The following is a 7041-nucleotide window of genomic DNA, read 5'->3' on the forward strand; positions in this document are numbered from 1 at the left end:
GTAAACACACCTTTTTCCTCCCATCCCTTTTCCAAGTCTGATGATGGCTGCTACAAAGCAGTCCTCACCCAAAATGCTTTCAACTTCACACCCAGGGAGAAAATCCTTCACATACTTTGCATAACTCAATGGCCACAATCTACACAAGGTGCTTTGCTGCGAACTAGCATAGTTTACTGGACAGTAAGCATGTGAGTCTACAGGTGCACATGATTACTGTGTAGTAAACCTTAGAAATTACAAGTCAATTTTCTACCTACAAATGCAAGTAGCAAATTTATTTATGGTTAGTAGTGGTGCAATAGAGCTCATGTAGATGCTGGACTGGTAGCAAATCTGCTCCCAGTCAGCGGGCTATCAGGGGGCAGGATATTTTCCCTGCCTGCTGCTGCGGAAGGCTCCACCACTGGAGCATGGGCAGGGACTATATCTCCCTGCCACAGCAGCAGGATTGCAATTGGGGATTGTGGAGCTGGAGCTGGGAGCTTTCTGTTGGCAGGGGCTAGGAAGCCTGTTACCTGCTCAGTCCCTCACCCACAAACCAGACCAGGGAATAAGCTCCCCAACCTGTTTCTCACCCAGCTCCACATTCACAGAGCTGAGTTGGAAACAGGGTCTCTAGCTGCTGCACCATGATTGCATGATCAGGGCACGGGGCTTGGAAAGAGCTGCAGGGGTGGCATAGGTCCCAGATCCCTGCCCCAATCTGCTGGTGGGGCAGCTAGTAGTAATATAGCTTCTGGCTGCCCCACCAGTGGATGGGGCAGGGGGCTCAGACTTGCCCCTCCCCTGAAGCTTCTTCCAAGTCCCTTACCCCAATCAGGGAGCCAGGGCCAGAAGCTCCTTCCCCCAGAAGCAGGCAGCCTCCCAAGGGCAGGATGCAGTGTCCCAGCCCCAGCCAGGGGACATCTGTCTCCTGGTCTGGTGCCTAAAGCTCCACCTGATGATGGCAGGGGCCCATTGCAGGACCCCAGGAAGTGGAAGCAATTTTTTGCCATTAGCAGCAAATCTGCTCCTGCTTCCTTGCATGTGTAGATGCCTGCCTGGGAACATTTACTTGTGAGTAATTTACTCACAAGTAAACTGATCCTAGATCAAATGCATGTGTAGACATACCCACAGTGGAGTAAATTGTGAAGGAGTAATTCTGACACCAGTGGCAAGATAACAGTACAAAGCAGGTGTAAATGAGAGAAGATTCAAGTCAAATTAGTGGCTACATCCCTGGAAAAATGACCTATCTGTTTCTTGTTCCGTGCACTACATAGCTAAGGTTTCTGCTGGAAGCTCAGATAGAATCTCATCCTGTGAGGGGATGAATTTTTTTAACTCCCACTTACATCAGTCGAAGTTGAAGGGGGTTGGCACATTACAGGATTAAGCCTGTAATGTTTATGAAGTACTGAACCCCAAAATGTATCAGCACGTGAAAAAACAACTGCAGTTGTTTTGTGTGTAGCAATCCGAATGTAAGTGCTTGAATTCAAAGGGAATATTTTGGAGGTTCCCTGAATATTATTAGGGCACTTGGATTTCTCACAGTAAATTAGGCAGACAAGATTATTTGCATGAATCTGATATCTTTAATTAGACCAAATTAAATAGTAGAAATTTTTTTTAACAAGCTTTTGGGTTTAAAAACTCTTCATCAGGCTGAGGAAGCATCTGCAGTTGGTGTGTGCTCTTCTTGGATGGAATGAACAGTAAAGAAGCCAGAGGCTGGGCCAGTATGAATCCGAGACAGGCAGTCAGTGAAGATGTAAACTGATGAGTCAATGCATGAGAGACAGGTTGGGGGGGAGGGGGAAAAGGTGGATGAACGTATCAGGTAAATAGTGGAGAGGTACCTTGGGAGTTATGTGTCAGGAAGGTTATAACGTGTCATAAATCCAATGTCTATATTTAGTCCATGATTTTTTTGTATCCAGGAGGTTGATGAAGTGAAGTTCATAGGCTCATGTGTGAAAAGTATTTTGTAAGTTCCTTTTGAGGTTTCAAACTGAGAGACTGGAGAGAGAGTGGTTTTCTTGTGAGAAATGTGCCCCCACGGGTAACTGGGTATTTTTGTCTTTAATAGATTTCTGGTTGTGAAAGAGAGAAGGATCCACCAGGCTCCAAGACTTACGGGCTAATCAAAGGTGTAGCCGCCCCAGGTCCGCAGCCCCAAGGAGCCCGGCAGGGATTCCCCTTACCCAGGTGTGTCGGGAAGGGAGGGGCTGATTATTCCCCTGCCAGTATAAAGAAGAGCCCGGGACAGGCAGGAAGCAACAACGCAGAACCGGAAAGAGGAGGAGGAGGTGGAGCATGCCGGCGCACACTGCAGGGAACGCTGAAGGCAACGCTGAGTGCTGGTAGGAGCCTCTGGCAGACAGCAAACCCCCAGCGGGGTTTCGGAACCCAGTTTGCTGGCCCCTGCGGGAGCAGAACTGTTTGTTTACCAGCTGGGAGATGGCTGAGCCTGGTGGGAGAAGGGTACCGTGATAACCCTAATAGAGGGGCACACCAGCCGGGAGATGGCTGAGCCCGGTGGGAGAAGGGTGCCGTAATAACCCTAATAGAGGGGCACTATTGACTTTGGGGTACCGAAGTACATGGAATAGTGGCACAGACCAATAGTATACACTTAAGTGGTTAAGGAAAATCATGGCAAGTTCTATAAGGGGCTCTCAGAGAAAGAGAGAGAGCCGACAAGAGAGATTGGCTCAATGAAGGTCAGGTTTGGTTTTGAGTGTGGCTCCAGACATCCGGAGTAATGACCCAGGCCAGGAGAGCCTTCTCTATTTTCATGTTTTCTTTTTGACCATTCTTTTGTTCATTGTTCGAGAGGAACTGAGGACACGTGGCTGGACCAACTGGCTGGCCACCACCCAGTGGAACGGGCGAGGGTGGAGGGGTGGCGGAGCCCTCAAACTCGGGACCTCGCAGGACACCGGTGAGACTAATAATTGGACTATGCATTAAGGTATCTGAACCAACTCTGTTAACATCAAGTCGTGGCAGGTGAAATATATGCATGGTTATAGCCGGTAACACCCTAGGCGGCATCCTTCAGGTCCACAGGGGACGGCGATCCCTGACACCAGTGTGCATTCATCCTGGTGCACAATTATTGTTTGGTCTCTCCTACGTATTTTCCATCAGGACATCTGGTAAATTGTATGAGATATATTACATTTCTGGAGGTGTAGCGGTAAGAACTGGGAATGCTGATGGCTCTGTTGTGGGGTATAGTAATTGTGGGGATGGTGGAGATGTATTGGCAGGTTTTGCATTTCTTGTCATGGCATGGTCTCGATCCATTCAGAGTGTTTTGGGCTGTAGGAAGTTTGCTTCTAGTGATGAGATTAGCAAGGTTTGGTGCTTGTTTGAAGGATAGGATGGGTGGTTCTGGGAAGATCTCTTTAAGAATAGGGTCTCCTTCTAGTATGGGTTGCAATTGTTAAAATAAAAGATATCAGATATCCGATTCAACCAAAGAACCTCGTCTGCCTATGTCCTTAGACCAACATGGCTACAACCTACACCCCTGTCACAGTAAATTAGACTTTTTTTCTCCTAGCTGTATAATTGCTGTGCCATTGGGATAGTTCTTTCTCTGCACACTGTTGCCTGGCAAAGACAAACTCTAATAGGTCCCCCTATCCATTTTGCACTTATGTATTTTGTCCTTCTATTTATATGTCACTCCTGAATTACTCTTCTATCTATTCCAAACACCAGACTTATGTGAAGAGGAAATACAAAGAACAGTGCTACAGAGCAGTTACATTTCTGTGCTGACGGCTAATGTAAACAACACCCCCAATGGAGATCTTGTACCAGAAAAATCATAAACCACACTCAAGACAAACATCACCTTTCTCCTGGGCTGAATCCTCTGCTGGACTATACATGTAATCTATGTAATGTCTGAGAAAAAACAAAGTTCAAGTCTGTAACATTTTGTAGTATGACTATGCAAGTCAGAGAAATAAAAGGCATATGACAGCTGGTACTAACCAGCCAGAGCCCAAAAGCTTTTGACTTCACTCCAAGGCAATGAATCCATCATATTTTGTATAATTTATTTCCATTCTGTTTGATGCTCTCAGTTCAATAAAACAAAGAATCTGTTTAATCATTAAAACAGTAGCAGTTAACACAGCATATTACATACTCTCTGCTTGTGTAACGTTGCACTGCAGTTCTTTGTAAGGGCTCAGTGCTGGTCCCAGGTTCAGGCAACAGATTCACCACACACGTTTCTGGGGTTATGTAAAACCATTTATGGAAGGGAGACTGTAAAAGCTGGAAATCAGGACAATAAATCAAAGGGAAAAGATGTTCCAGCAATAACTAGAAAACAGAAAATAAACCTAAGCACACTGTGAAAACTGACTTCTGTGCCCTGGTACATTTAAATTAGCTAGTGAGTGACTCTAATTTAATCAGCCCATGTCAAGATGTCAAGCACACGCCTTTAGCTGACATCTGTGCCCTGAGGATATAGCATGATGACTCAAGTATTAACATTTGTTTTATCAATATTCAGTCATATAATTTTTGTGATTCTTGGGCAAATGAACTTCCTATTTTGCAATTCAGAATAGTTTTGTTTAGGATTTGACTCTAGCTGCATACACTGTGTCCAGAGGATATGATTTGATGTTCTGTCTCTTTTTTAGTGTGTGGCAAGTCCTTGGTTATACGGATCACTTTCGAAAGGGTTAATGAGCCCATAGAACACATTCCAAATTCAACTTCTGCTTGTTGATTTAACTCCAATGCTTAAACATACATTTATATAAAAGTGTGAAGTGAAACAGATGTTTGTTCCTAGTAGGAATACGAGAAAGAGGACAGTATAGACACTTGTGACATTCAGCTTCTCCTTCTATGGCTGCATGCAGTTTTCTGAGGTCGCACGTGCCACCGCTGGGTTAAAAGGTTCAGATCCTGATTTGAGTTATTTTAATGTGAAGCTGGAGTCATCACATTAAAGTCAAATGGAATTGTATACAATATGACTGAATATTTGTTGCACAGGTAAACAATTTTCATTATATTTATCACAATTTAAAGTACACTTTCTGCTGTGTAAAACAAAATACAAAACACTGTGATTACTGATGACACCTGAGTAACTCGAGGCAACTCACGTGACAAGATGAGATGTATGGAAGATGGATTCAATTTATGGAATATTTAAATTACAGGAAATTGAGGGAGAGAAAATGCAACCAAGAAAGCCAGTGACAGATGCGGAGCTAAATTGGTCAATTTTACTGTTCATTATTAGGCCACAAAGTCACATTTGTAATCCAGTGGAATCCTTTTAATGAGGAAAAGCAAAGGGATACTTTATTGTCCCTTTAATGCACCAATTAAGGGGTCATTAAAAATCTGAAAAATAAAGCATTAATTGACATCAAATATGAACCTGCATAAAAACGATATTCACCTTACTCTTTTTCCATCTCTATTTGCAAATGCTTTGTTAAAGTCTAAGACCAAAACTGTGATTTCACTCTTAGTGTTTATCTGAACACCAGGTTGCCCCTCCACACTGCCCAAATGTATATGAATTAAGACTATGGGGCTTTTACTTTCTCTAGTTTTTATTGCCAAAAAAAGTCACACCAGCACTATTTGAGCAGGGGGGTGAGTTCTGGCCCAGCTAACCCTGGAACAGTGGAGTTAAAAACAGGGCTGAGAGAATAGTTTTGCAAGTATAAGTGCAATGTGGAACAGTTGTTTGTGTAGCAGTGGTGGGATGTGTCCACACTGGCATTACACCCACCTCTGTGGATTAATTTCAGTGGAAACTGAAGTGACTTTCAGAACTATTTATAGAACCATGGATGAGGGAAAATATGATGCTCATATGGGAAGTTTCCATTAATGGGCACTGTTTCCATTAATTTAAGGATTGCTGCATTGTTAAAAATTTTGGTATAGATAAGGCTTTGAAGTAAGCATCTCTTTGTACAAATTTGAGCATATTAAGCCCCACTCTTCAGTCTTTTTTCTAAAATGTATCCTAGCAAATAAACACACACGTATATACTTTTATACACATATACAAAAGTACTATGCCTATGCAAAGCGGCTAGTATTCGTTTCTGATTTGGATTCGGCTGATTCAGGGATAGTGATTGGAATCACTGTTCCAAATCGATTCAGCTAATCTGATCTGGAGATTCAGCTGCTACCGAATCAGCCAAATCTCTGAATCACACAGGCCCCATCCCCTGCCCACTTTTCCAGGCCCGCCCGCCCCAGCTCCTGGTTCTTTGAAAAAAACAGCCCCCACTCACCAGGTGCTGCCAGGCAGGGGGGCAATCCCCGCTGCCACTTGCTGCATGTGGGGCTCTGTCACAAGCCCCCCGACCCCTGCCTGATGTCCCAGTCCCCACCCCATGGCTGCCTCAGCTCCCAGCCCTTAAAAAAAACAAACAAAAAAACCACAACTCACCAACTCCTGCCCAGTGGGGGTGATGCCGACTGCCCCACACTGTCCCACACTATGTGGGGGGCTCTGCATAAGCCCCTAGAAGCCCTGAGGCTGCTGCAGGATCCGGTGAGTCAGGGCATTGTTTTTTTTTCTTAAAAGGCCAGAGCTGGGGTGGGTGGGGCAGCCATGGGGGGGCTGAGTGGGCGGGAGCTGGGGGACTCATAAAAGAGTCCCCCATGAGCCATGAAGCAGTGGGGGGAAGCAGGGATAAGCCCCCAACCAGCAGCACCTGGTGAATCCAGGCTTTTTTTTAAAGGGAAAGGAGCTAGGGCAGGTGGGGCAGCCATGCAGGGGGCTGGGGGAGTGGGTGAGGGTCAGGGGGAACTTGCAGGGCTGGGGGAGCAGGCAGGGGATGGGGCCTGGCAGGGGTCCCCCCAAGGTCCCTTTCCCCCTCCTCCAGCCCCTGCCTCCTGCCCCCTACTTACCAGCTTGGAGTCTGGGTCCAGCTCCCTGCTGCAGTGGGCAGGGACTGCCCGAATTGCCAAAGCTCTCTGAATCTTTTCCGAATCAATTCAGAGCACTTCAAATCGATGTGGACCTTTTAACTG

The sequence above is a fragment of the Crocodylus porosus genome, unplaced genomic scaffold (genome assembly GCF_001723895.1).
Source record: "Crocodylus porosus isolate Cpor-Errol unplaced genomic scaffold, CroPor_comp1, whole genome shotgun sequence".
NCBI classification, from domain to species: domain Eukaryota; kingdom Metazoa; phylum Chordata; order Crocodylia; family Crocodylidae; genus Crocodylus; species Crocodylus porosus.